Source organism: Epinephelus fuscoguttatus, linkage group LG12 (assembly GCF_011397635.1).
Source record: "Epinephelus fuscoguttatus linkage group LG12, E.fuscoguttatus.final_Chr_v1".
Taxonomy (NCBI): domain Eukaryota; kingdom Metazoa; phylum Chordata; class Actinopteri; order Perciformes; family Serranidae; genus Epinephelus; species Epinephelus fuscoguttatus.
Window position 1 is genome coordinate 31207213 of NC_064763.1, and position 13521 is coordinate 31220733.

At 40.6% G+C, this 13521-nt stretch overlaps 1 long non-coding RNA gene across 1 annotated transcript in view; it reads right to left on the minus strand.

Annotated features, from left to right (window-relative positions):
* Positions 1 to 239: 239 nt before the first annotated feature.
* The window catches only part of LOC125898741 (uncharacterized), a 30803-nt gene continuing 17521 nt past the window's right edge, over positions 240 to 13521 (minus strand). The window contains exon 5 of the long non-coding RNA XR_007450646.1: positions 240 to 1626. This is a non-coding gene — a long non-coding RNA (uncharacterized LOC125898741). The remainder of the gene's footprint in view (positions 1627 to 13521) is intronic.

Sequence of the window (13521 nt, forward strand, 5' to 3'; positions counted from 1 at the left end):
ATTCTGGGCTACTGTAGAACATCATGGCAAACTCTGGGAAAGAGTATTCGCTCCGTATGTAGAATAAACAGGTCATTCTAAGGTAACGAAAAATTCTTAATTTCAAGTGATTATACACGAATGAAAACAGTTATGAATATTACATTCCATTTCTGTGAATACACCCCCCTAAATCCTGCACACTGGACATTTAAGATTCATTAGTTTCACATGTATGATGACTCTGACCCCAGCTGACATTTGATTGAGTCACAGGTGAAAGTTTTAACTGTCACTAAGCTCTGCTCCTTGACAGTGTGACACTGTCACAACAAATGACATCCTGCCTTTTCCTTGGCTTTCACACCACACATCCGTCACACAGAGCATTACAAAGTGCAGTTGTCTTGAGTTCTCACTCTCCTGCCTCTAAAAACACTTGTTGCCACGGCTTATGACAATAAATAAAAGCAACTGTTTATTTCATATTTTGCATGTGAGTGAGTGAATGTGTCACCGTGCTCTGTTTATGCTGGTGTGCACAGGCCTCTGTCTGTGCCCTGGCGGACCTGAAGCTATTACGTAAACATGGGGTCCTAAGGGAGAGGGGCATTAATCATGAAGTATTTGCCAAAATGAGTTTCGTGCTCTCTGTCTGTCTATTGTATTCTTTGTGATGACGGGAGAGGCACTGACCGAGCATGTATGTTTGATTCTCAGAAACACTGACACATCTCTGAATGCTTGACTGTGGAGTATGATATAAACAACGAATGAAGTGGGCAATTTAATGTCTTCGTGTTGACTCACAGCACTGCAGATTTTTGTGTATCCAGTTCTGTTGACGCAAATGCTGCATCTGTAAATCAAAGAGTATAATGGAAAAAGAAGACTGAAAAGACACGTCAAGTTACATCATAACTTATATTGTCTAGCTGCAGTGTACTGGACAGTGGTGGAAGGTGTGTTCAGATGCTTTAGGCTACTATACCGTTACTTGCATAGAAGATATAATGTTACAATGTAGAAATACTTAAATTAGTATTATACATTTGACATCATAAATTTGGCACCAAATCGCCCCCTTTCAGTACAAATGAGCCTCATTTCAAAAACAGTCTAATTCACAAAGATTAGCGCTCCTAGCCACACTCAGTTACAGTGAAGTTCTTAGCGTTTTTACAGAGTTGGTGGTAACTGAAGCGGATGTATACGGGCTGTCACGCCCACATGCAACACCATCAGCACTGACAGACTGGGATATTAAATCCCAAATATAGTTTCTCTCTGTCATGTTTAAATCCCTTACCTGAAGTTTTGCACAATGCCTCTGCACCTTGTCGGTCAGGGCCTGTACCGCTGTCTGAAATTTTTTCTTGTTCTCTCTGCCATTGTTCTGCCGACTGTTTTCTTGGCGCAAAGGCCACATGCATTTCCCCACATGGCAGTCAGATGTGAAAAAGTACAAGTGGGTTTGAGTATTGAGTACTGTGGGGAAGACACTTACTCAGATAGGGAGTTGTTTAAAGTTCATGTGACTGGGCGTCTCAGAGTCTCTGGAGTAAATTTCCCAGTTTGAGCTCGGCCGTGGACTTGCATATCATCCCTCCTATCTTTCCCCTTCAGTTCCTGTCACATGTCTGTCCTCTATGAAATAAAGGCAAAACGTTCATTTTTAAGCATTATAAGAGTAAAATTTTCACTCAGTCTATGTTTGCAAATATGTATTTGACTGACAGTATGAAAAGAGTCAAAAATGCAAATACTAGGTATACAGTTCTTTGGCAGTGCTAACAAATCGGGGTTGAGTGGAAGGTGTGACACCAATGCAGCTAAGTTATGTCACCCTGCATGTTGCGGCATCAGAGTCATGTTCAGTGCCATATGTTCTACCACAAACACACATTAAACATTAAAGTAGGTCATAGGTAACAATATGGTATCACTTTGGCTAATGTGCTGTAAATTAAACATCCAAGTCGGGAAGGATTCAGAGATATTCCCCGGGCAGTGACATCATCTCTTCCTGTCTCTGCTGCCAGCCCCCTGACCCTGTACAGTACAGTGCGTGTTGTAAGCAAATACTCCCTCTAAATGGAGCGTCAAACATTCATAATGGGACTCTGTGGTTTGACGTAGGTGATATCCTTTTCAGTACCTGTTGAAGCAACTGTGTCATACTTCCGAGGAGGGCAGAGCGTGTGAAGCAGGCATGTTATCGGAAATCCCTCTGCTATAAGATGTCAAGCCGGCAATGTGGTTCATATTTACAATTCATAACTCATGGTCGAACAATTTGATTAGGTTTATGAAGTCTAATTCCCCAGCAATCTAGGCTAAGTCTTTGCATAATACAAACAGTGTGATCTCACAAACACTGACGGACAAAATATAAGTATGGGCAGGTGGAAAGAATAACATTTGGTCTTCTCAGACATGCAGTAAAGGAATAAAATAACAATACAACACAGAGAACTCCAAAATAACCTCAGACTTCAACCAACCTCTCTCTGTCTTAATGCTGACAAAAATTGAACACTATAACCTTAACAGAGGTTGAGTTCCAGTGGCACCTCATCAGTCCCAGGTCTTTGTCAGATGCCAAAGTGGAAGTTAAAGGAATACTTCACTACCCAAATGATAATTTCTATAGCTATTACGCACCCTGTGTTATGTTGAATTTATGAAGAAAACCTTGTTTTTCTTGCATGCCTCCACGGTTAATGAAGAATCCAAAAACAGAGAAAATTCTCAATCAATTGGAGTCTTAGGGGGCCACGTTAAACAACAGCAAATCTACAGCAAAACACTTGTTTACAAACTCTTGCACAACTCGTGCAGAATAACCAAAGTCTAACTTATCCAGTCGTATGCTCAGTGCTTCCCAAACACATGCATTTCTGCAAAAACCTAACTATTTAAAAACACTTTAGCATAAACTTGTCTTGTCTTGCGCACTGACAAGTAGATTAATCATATTATTTTAGCAAAAATGTGTTTGGGAGCATACAACTGGATATACAAGACCTGGATTACACTGCACGTGCTGTGTTAGAGTCTGTAAACGCATGTTTTCATATATGCCTGTGGATATTCTCATTTATCCAGGTCATAGTTATCTCTAGGCAACTGAATCGAACGCAACTGTACTTAATTTTGTCTTAGAAGACGTTTCACCTCTTATCCAAGAGGCTTCATCAGTTCATGCTTGTCTCACTAGGCTGGAACTAGTCTGACAAACTGGTGTGGAAAACCCAGGTATTTAACCTCTGAGGAGGTCTTCACAAGGCCACTGATGGTGTCAACTGAGCAAAAATTGTGGGAGGAGATAGGTTTAAGAAGTTTTACAGGTTTTGAAAAAAAAAACAGAGTGATGAACTTCATAATTTTTAATAGGTTTAAATGTACAAAGTTTCTTCAGTAAGTAAGTTTTGAACTTTAGACGCTTGCTGTAGCGCCACCATCAGGACTATTGGCTTGAGTTTACAGCTGAGGATATCTGGCATGACACTGGACCTTTGTACAAAGTATGGTGAGTTTTCACCCATGGGAAGTATGATTTCCTCAGAAGAAGAAAGAAGAAAGAAGAAGAAGAAGAATACCCAGGATTACAATAGTGTCCTGGCAGCTTAGCTGCCCAGACCCTAATGAGCAGAAGTTAATTTCAATCAGTGACTACGTTTACACGTACAAAATATTCCCGATTTCTTCCTTGTTCTGACAAAGACAGTATTCATACTAAAATGTTTACATGGCTAATAACAATTAAATTTCCACTAACATTCCCACTGACATGAAGCCTCGCATACTGTGATTAACGTGCCCTAACATGTCGTTTATCATGCCAAAATATAGGACAGTGGAACGGCTGTCGCTTGTGCCATTTTGCTGTGTACCATCAGTGACAGCCTCCCTCTTTCAGTCCTTCAACCACCTTCTTGAAAAGAAGGCAGTTACATTACTTGAATGTATCCAAATCCCTGTTTAATAATGTTTAAAAGTTGGTGTGTTTCTTCATCTCTACCCCAGAGCCTTGCAAACTGTTGGCTAGCTGGTTTGTGTACAACACATTCATGTCAACACACAGAGCTGAACATAAACAGTGAAGAGGTTGTGTGTTGCAAACTCAGTAAAAACCCCAATTGAGATGAATATTCCGAATTCCAAATGTGCTCTATACACGTCCAAAGAATGCTCCTAAAGCCAGAATAATACTGTCATAATTATCCTACATGTTTTAATACTTCTTAATGCTGGAAAATGCTTAATTTGGGAAAGGCCTAACTCAGAATATCCAAACAGAACATACTGTTTACATGACATACTCAGAATAATAGTGTGATATTAGTGTGCATATAAACATAGTCATTTTCCTTTTGTCTTCCTCAAAGTTTTTTTTTCCATTTCTGTTTTCCCTTATTGTGCTTGATCACAAACTCTAGATCTCTGTCTCCTTGTCACAGACAGACGAGGAAAATCCAGCTGCAGTCACTTTGCTCAATGTGTGCAACATTTGTCTCTTTAGAGTCGCAGTGGCGTGCGTTCTTTACAATTCAAGAAGCCTGGGAGATTACAGGCTCAAAAGCAAGATGGTTTTGCCACCTCTAGAAGAATGTAGATTGATTTTTGTTGCAAGGATTCACAAATTTTGCGAACAAGGATCCCAACCAGGCCAGTTTAGCCAATGACAGATGCCAGCTGGCTGGGACATAAATGGGAGGCCTGCTGGCAAAAAGTTAAAACAAAACAGTGGACAGCACTGTAATATTGGCCAAGAGCATGAAACAATAAGGTAATAAATCCATTAGGGCTGTACCCAATTTATGTATTTTACAGTTAAAGCCTCTACTGAGGCTTTCAAACGAAGCTCAAAAACCCTCAAACAAAATTTAGTTACTGCCCCATTAATACAAATGCATGTCCCCCTTTGTGTGCAGCAAAATGGAGGGCAAACAGTTTTTTGAGCACACTGAAAATGTTGTTTTTGAGAAGCTCAACGGCAAGAAATATGAATTGAAGCAGAAAATTTTATAGGATATAAACATGATTTGAATTTTGGAAATGATTACATTTTTTTTTTTTTTTTTTCAATACATTTTGACTTTTGGACATGATGACGCTTTGAAGTTATTGGAAATGTTTTAATCACAGAAGTCAAAAACAACCCTATGTAGCCATCACTGGAATATAATTCTGCAATCACTATAATACTACTAATAAAAGCGTAGCCTGGGTGGCACGGTGGTGTGGTGGTTAGCACCATCGCCTCACAGCAAGAGGGTTGCCGGTTCGATCCCGGGCATGGGAACCCTTCTGTGCAGAGTTCTCCCCGTGTCAGCGTGGGTTCTCTCCGGGCACTCCGGCTTCCTCCCACAGTCCAAAGACATGCAGACTGGGGACTAGGTTAATTGGTGACGCTAAATTGTCCGTAGGTGTGAATGTGAGCGTGAATGGTTGTCTGTCTCTATGTGTCAGCCCTGCGATAGTCTGGCGACCTGTCCAGGGTGTACCCTGGACATCTCGCCTGATGTCAGCTGGGATAGGCTCCAGCCCCCCCGCGACCCTCAAGAGGATGAAGCGGTTAGAAGATGAATGAATGAATGAATGAGTGTAGCCTAATCTTTATTTGCAACTGTGCAGTAATACAATCCTAATACAATGTTTAAACATGGCAAAAGAAAAAGCTGTGCAGCGTTTGAATTTTGAAGTTTGGAAGGCTCAAACTATTTGGTACAGTCCGAAAATCCATAGAATTTAATAGCAGCTGTTGAATTAGAGTTGTTCAAAAGGTGCCCATTAAAAGCTAAAAATGTTTCTGCTGACTGCATTATGCTGCAGAAGTGAGTTTGAGAAGTTTCTTCAGATGTTTTGGTACAGTGAATCTTGGTCGCTTTTCTTTGGAATCCATTGTAGCAACTGTGAATCCAAGTTACAAACATTTCAGAGCCATGCTTTAAGTCTAACGGGACTGAGTATCTGATACTCAAAAGATAACTTTCAGGGGAGCGTTCCTTTAATAGTCACTGGGAATCCCAGCCACATTCATGTGAATCCCTATCATTACTCGGACAGAGAGAAAAACATGATTGAATTAAACAGCCATGGAGGTAGAACACCACGGACATTTCCCACAGTGCAGTGAGGTCATGGTTTTGGCTTGAGTCTGCTGGGACCTCCTCAGATAATGGAGCTCTATATCTGAACACATGATGAAAAGACAACTTCAAGTCTCCACTGGCTTGTCTATTCTACAGAACTCCCGCCTACATGCAGCATATTAACAGAGGCGGCTTATTAGACCTGAATGAGCAATGACTGCCAAAAAAAAAGTTTTCATGTTTTATAAAGTCAACAGCTGCGTCGTATCGAGCTGTGTCGTTAAACATATCAAATCTAGAGCAATCCGCTGTTCAAGCTGAGCTGAACTTTTGTGTTGATAGTCACTGATAATCTGTTGTATAACTGCATAAATCTCTAGCTTTGGCCAGCATCGCAAAATGTGATATTAAAAGAGGAGTTCTGATGGTGTCATGTCAGGCAACGTGTTCTGGAAAATACTGTATATATGTTTAAAGGTATACTATAAAGGATCGTATGCAGTGGTTAGCATTGTCTCCTCACAGGAAGAAAGTTCCCAGTTCGAAGGCAGGGCGGGGGTTTCGAACCCCAGGGTGTGGGAGCCCCTCTGTGCGGAGTTTGCATGTTCTCCCTGTGTCAGCGTGGGTTTCCTCCAGGTGCTCCGGCTTCCTCCCACAGTCCAAAGACATGCAGGTTAATTGGTGACTCAAAATTGACCGTAGGTGTGAACGTGAGTGTGAATGGTTGTCTGTCTCTATGTGTCAGCCCTGTGATAGTCTGATGACCTGTCCAGGGTGTACCCTGCCTCTCGCCCCATGGTCAGCTGTGACAGGCTCCAGCCCCCCCGCAGCCCCTAACAGGATTAGCGGTTACGCAACATTAATGAATATGCAGAATTGTAGATTACTGTTTGTAAACACGCTCGCCACCAAAAGTGAAAGTAAAAGCCAACCCCAGATTCACTCTCATTTGGCATTTCACCTCGTTACATTGGCATTTTTTTTGTCTCTCTTAGACGCCTGCTGTCAATGATCTAGCAACTGGCTGCTACCCCGATTTCACATGCACATAAATGTAAACAAACACAAAAAATACAAAGAAAACACAAAAATACAGGCAGAGGGACGAATCTCTGCAGATATATACACCATCACAAACTTGTAGACTATCATACATCATGATTAAGAGGGAATACCTCTGGGTTTTTTTTAGGAAAAATCCTGCATAGTTTAGCTTGAAGTCCTTCAAAAAACGCAATTAACACTGAAAATATTTAATATTTTGCCAAATAAATGTTATTTTTGTGATAATATTTATTTAATCTGGGTGTTTGAATCATTGTTCTCGCGTCAGATTTTCAATAGTTCTTATATATTCAAAGTAAATATTGAAATGAACATAAACTGAGCTCCTACATTACATAACTTCTATGAATTTCAAATAAAATTCAAATTATTTTTTTTTACTGGTGATATTCCAAGACCTGCTGTTGAATCACTGTCTGCCACATTTTCCCATCTTTTATAAGCATAGTAATTTGACCCGCACAATATACAGTATATTAATGAGTTATCTAAGTACTAAAAAAAAATAAAAATAAAAAAATCTGTCAGTATATAACAATACAATTCAGCAGGACCACAAGCTACAGTCTATTAAATGACCATAAAGTAAAATCAACACCTCTCTAAAACAATTTTAACACAAACTCAACATTATGACCTTCATAAAGATCAGATTTATTGCAGGACTGCACAAGTTTTAGCTCAATGCCCCTAATAAACTGGAAACAGTGTTTTTTTTCCCAGTATAAAGAGCAACATACTCACAAAAGGTTTATAGTTCAGTATAAAGTATGCATATGGGACACAGCTCAAGCCCTGGTCCAGTATGTTTGAACCGTTGCTGTTTGTAAATGTGACTTTTCACATCCACTACAGCTGAGTCCTTCAAAATTAGGGTTCTGCTGTAAGTCTAAAAACTACTTGAATGTCTCCAGGAAACCAAACGATAAAAGCAATAATAGCAAAGCATCTCCATGGCCACTGTTGCCCATCAGAATACCCCCCAAAACAACTTCCCTGAGTATACGTGTAACACATCAAACTGAAGTTTCCAGCCAGTGAAGCCATTCACCATCTATGATTGATGGCACAGCCGGCCAGACGGTTCAGATAGTCTATAAAAAGATTACAGTAACTTCATTAGTTTTATTTTCTCTCTTGCCTCTAAGAAACACTCATCAGAGCCGCTCATAGTTTCAGCATTTAGGTCACAGTTTCAGCTGCCAAAATGTCTCAACTCAATATTTATATCACGGCTGCCTGATTGTGCCTGATTCTATGTATGGTCAGGACGAGAGGACGTATTGCAGGTATGCGCCACAAGCAGAGCTCATAAATTCTGCTGCCAAAAGCTTGAGTGGCAGCTCGGTCCAATTGTCTCATGTCTTTCTCCAGCTCTCCTCCTCTCTCTTTCGGCAAAGTGATTAAATTCTCCTGTTGCATTTTGGATGTGATTCAAAGATCAGACACTTTACAGTCATAGCTGTGGCATGCGCTGGCAACACACACACACTGAGCACACACAGTTCTGCATGGCGCAGACACCCGTGTGCCGAAGACAAGTGAGTTTCATGTTGATTCTCTCCATCTCATGTAGTCCAAGGTTCAGACTATCAGACTGGAAAGAGATAATTGTAATTGCTGCATTAAGTCATTTGACAAGCTATGCATCTAGTCTGGTGCGCCCGAATTTAACCCAGTTTTTTAATGACATCATTAGTTACATGCCTGCCTTTGTTCATTGGTCCTCTGGGTAAAAGACAAACTTCCTTAACTCTTGACAAATAACAGTATTATCATCTCCCGTCATTCATGTCATGATCACCTCGTCACTTAATTCTTTTTTTTTTTTTTCAAGCCAATTCCCTCTTTTTCAATGGTTGCCGTCACGTTGTTGGCAGATGCTTCAGAAAACACATCACTCTCCCCTCTGCATGCGTAGACGCAGTAACGACTGTAATTACTGTGTCTGCAGTGGTGTTGTCATCGCACAGGTCAGCGGTGTTGTTCCCTCACACACACAAACACAGCGACATCCTTTCACCGTAACGCTGTCTGGCTCAAACACACACATGTTAACGCTATGAGGCCTTAAAGAGGGGTATCTGAGAAAAAAAGCAAGGGGTTGGAGCTGAGACTTCTAAAAACATTTCCATTTAAGTCACTTTCATCATAATTCAGTTTAGTCTATTAGGCCTTTATGTAAAGGTATACTTATCTATTTCACTCGATTAACCAAATCTACTTATACTGCAGCCTGAATCATGAGTGCAAATGTAAAAACCCTGCAAAAACTTGTATATGGCCAGGGGAAGAGTTTGAAAGACATGATTACACATGTCAAACATAGACATGCTGCATCAAAAAAGAGCAACAGCAGTCGAGAGAGTCAGACTTCAAAACGATCCGAGGGTTTGAGGAGGACGATGAAGTACACTGGAACAGGATAGTTGCTAAATGCCACAAAACCACAGCAGGTTGTGAGCTTCACGCAGTTGGTATGTAAGGCAGGGTCCAACAAGAAAATGAGGCACAGCTTTTACAAAGAGTACAGCTGTGGAGACATCTATCAAAAATATCAGCAGCCACCATGTGAGTTAGCTGGTCTGATTGTGTTTCTTTCACCACTTCTCCATCATCTACACACGTCCACATTATGACAAAACCAAAGGAAACCAACACTGCATGTTCTCAGCAGTGGCAGAGCAGCTGGTGGAGCCACTGGTGCAAACACTGTTGTTTCACAATGTTCCCGTACTGCAAAATGATGATGCTCACTGACTTATTCACTGTCTGCATCTTCTTATGTGTTGTCCTGTGCATAAATAAATGTTATTAATAAATGAGATATGACACAGTAGTTGACAGAACGGTTTAAGTAAAGGAAAGCAGAGGTAGTGGACTCCAGTCACATGACTTGACATGAGTCACGTATTTTAGGAGTTGAGACTCGCTTGGCTAACATTGATAAAAAATTCAACTTGGCTTTGACTTGGTATTCATGGCTTGAGACTTAGACTAGAGACAGATGACTCTAAAAGGACTTGACTTTTGTCTTGATAAATACTATAATCTTTCTAGATATTGAGAAGTATTGTTTTTGAAACATGATCAGGTGATTTCTGGTGCAATGCGCACAAACCTGGCAACCTACTAGTACGGGACAGCTATCATAGACATGGACGAATCAAAACAGAAAAGAACAGCGATGTGCAAGGTCTGCAGCTCAAAAATTAGTGATACGACCACTACAACATCTATCTGTCATTACAAAGCCTATGAAGAAAGGTAAGTGAACGTGTCTTTTTAGCTAACTTATTAGCTTATTGGCTTGTCAACCGTTAGCTAGAAAGTTACACTTTGAGCGGATGATCAGAATTTTCATATAACTCAACTTGTCTTGCTTAAATTGTTGCAGGTACTCAAATTGACGTCCTTTGATCCTTATTACAGGAACTTGTGACTTGCTTCAGACCCGAAGGGACTTGAGATCTGCATGTGACTGACACACATGTGACTTATTCACATCTCAGGCAAAACGCATTATAGTTCAGTTAGTTGTGGATCGTTTTGTCAGATCACACGCAGCTTAAAAGATGGATCTTAGTCGTGCACTAAATGCAGATGTGATGAGCAGCTTAAGCAGCGTCTGTGTCTTTTTGCAAAAATAACGCACTGATCCAACTGACTGGAGGATTCCTTCAGTGTTCATAGTTCAGGAGACGAGTTATCCACTGAGGTCTCCTCCTCTCCAAAACAAACAGACCCTGTGATTTACTCTGGTAATAATAATAAAGCAGTTTCACATTACAAATCAGTGTTTCTCCGACACTGTTTGGCATGTTGGAAATGCGCCATTAGCCCAGCACCTGCTAAGTGTGCTCACCTTTTATCTCTGACAACTTAAAATCCACATGTTCAAGAGGTTTTTAGGAGACAAATGATCTCTTCCTCTCCAAAACAAACGGACCCTGTGATTTAAACAGGTAAAAACACTAAATAAAGCACTTTGAAAATCTTTTTTTTTCCCATGCTGGCATTGCAGATGGGCTTCTAAATTGAGCATGGCCTTAGTTCAGGCAGGACACGATGTCAAGCTCAGCTCACATCCCAGCTACATCAGCTGATGGAGCAGCTGATGTAGCTGGGAGCAATTGGCAAATCTCATTCAGGGCGCCCTATTTGAACTGCTCCGGCCTGCCTACTGTTGCTGCTTCCTCTACAAGTCGCTTTGCAACCTGCCTCCACCCCAGCTCCTCCTTTTAATGTAGTGTCTGACTTATCAATGTCATTTCTGTTTGTCATTGATGCTACTCTGTTCTGTTCCCAGGGGGTCTTTGCTGCTGTTCTCCCTGCCTTAGGCTTTACATGTAGGCGCATGGAAGGGCAGAGAGGTGTGCTCTCTCTGCCTCCCACGTAGGTGTGTGGAAGAGGCTTTCTGCATAGGCACATGGAAAGGCAGAGAGGCCCCAGAACAGAGCCATACCTCCAAATATAATACTGCAAATGGAAATAAAATTTTCTTTGACTGAAGTGGTCCTGACTGAACTATTGTGGTCAACACAAAAACGTGAACAGCATCGCCCTACCTAAAGCCAGTGTTTGGTTTGTCCATTCTGTGCTACTGTAGAAACATGGTGGTGCCACAGGGCGATCTCCGTAGACAAGAACGTCACATCGTTAACATAAACCTCTCATTCTAAGGTAAAAAAAAAAAAAAAAACACAATTCTTATACACTACATAAAACATACTTATTGTATTGCATTCTGTTTCTGCTAATATAGCCCCCTAAATCCTACACACTGAACCTATAAAGACAAAAGTACAGGTACTTTACCCAACATTATGTTTAATGACGTTATCCTTTTCTTTGTTATTATTGTATCAAACTCACTTGTAAAAGAAAGCGTGCACAGAGGTACACGTATTCCCACAGAACATTTTTTAAAATAAGTGACGCATACATTCCTTTCGTGCAAACACATTTCAGCTGCCTCCTGTCTTCCAAGATGACAGGTAGGACCAAAGCAGCGGTGGTCCTGCTCCACATTAGCTACGTGACATTCATTTGTTATCAACAGTTTCTCATTTCAGTCACATCTGACTTGTATACTCAAGCCTCTTTCTTTACAACGTTCCTATCAAGCGTAAAGTCTCACTGTATCTTTCTCACAGTAGTTAAGGCAACAATAAAACAGAAATCGAAACAGGTTTCAGGGCCAACTAAAATGTGTCGGCTGTAGTGCGTAAATGATGCATGTGCTGTATGTGAGTAATGTGCTCAATCTCGGTTCACTGGATACGATATGGTGAGAGACTGTGCGACTGTGTAATGTCACGAGTGACGGACCCACGGGTCCTGCCACCTGTCCGCTGCAGAGGTGGCATTTAGACGACATTAATCATGGCGATAAGAAACTGACACTTGCAAGCCACTTGGTTAATGTATGAGTCCATAGAGTCAGCAGTTACAGTCAGAGCAGACTGAAGTAGGCCTTTGGACATTGTGAACATGTAGGATTTAGTCACATTACTGGTCCCAAGTTGAGGAGATGGTGATGCTTCAGTATTACTGACTGTTTAATATATGGTACTGCTGTGGCAAATTAGTCTGTCATTAAGAGTTAGAGACTTCGTTGAGGTTAACTACCACCAACACAGGTACATTTGTATTAATGTTATGTACAGTCAGTTCAATCTTAGAGAAATACTTCACCTGCAAAATTATCATTCGTTTACCAATTACTCTCATGTAACCTTGACTTTGTGAATTTTTTTTTCTTGCTGCCTCCATGGTGAAGAGAGAATCCAAAAAGCTGAACATTTTTCATGAATTGAAGTAAACAGGGACCAAATTTAACAACAGAAAAACTATATCAAAGCATCTTTTTACAAACTGTCACACAACCCATGCAGCATAATCCAAGTCTCATTTATCTAGTCATATGCTAAGTACTTCCCAAACACATGCATTTTCACTAAAACATTCTGATTTAAAGCACAAGTACATAGTTTCACGCACGTATGAGTCGCTTGCCTGGCCATGCACATGCGTTAAAACTCTGTTCAAACAGAGCTCAAGGCGCACTACTCATGGCCGGAGGTGTTTCATAGTGTAACACTGTTGCAAAATTACATGTGTTCGGGAAGTACTGAGCGGACTAGATATATGAGACTTAGATTATACTGCACAAGTTGTGTGATAGTTAATAGATATTTTGAAATAGTTTTGCAGTTGTTAAAGATTTTTTATTTATTTATTTATTTTTTTTTTAGTATTTTTTTATCCAGCATGTAGGCATGCCAGAAAAACTAAGATTTCCTAACAAATTCAATTTAACACGTGGTGGGTAATTGGTATAGAAATGATCATTTTGCGGGTAAAGTGTTCCTTTAGG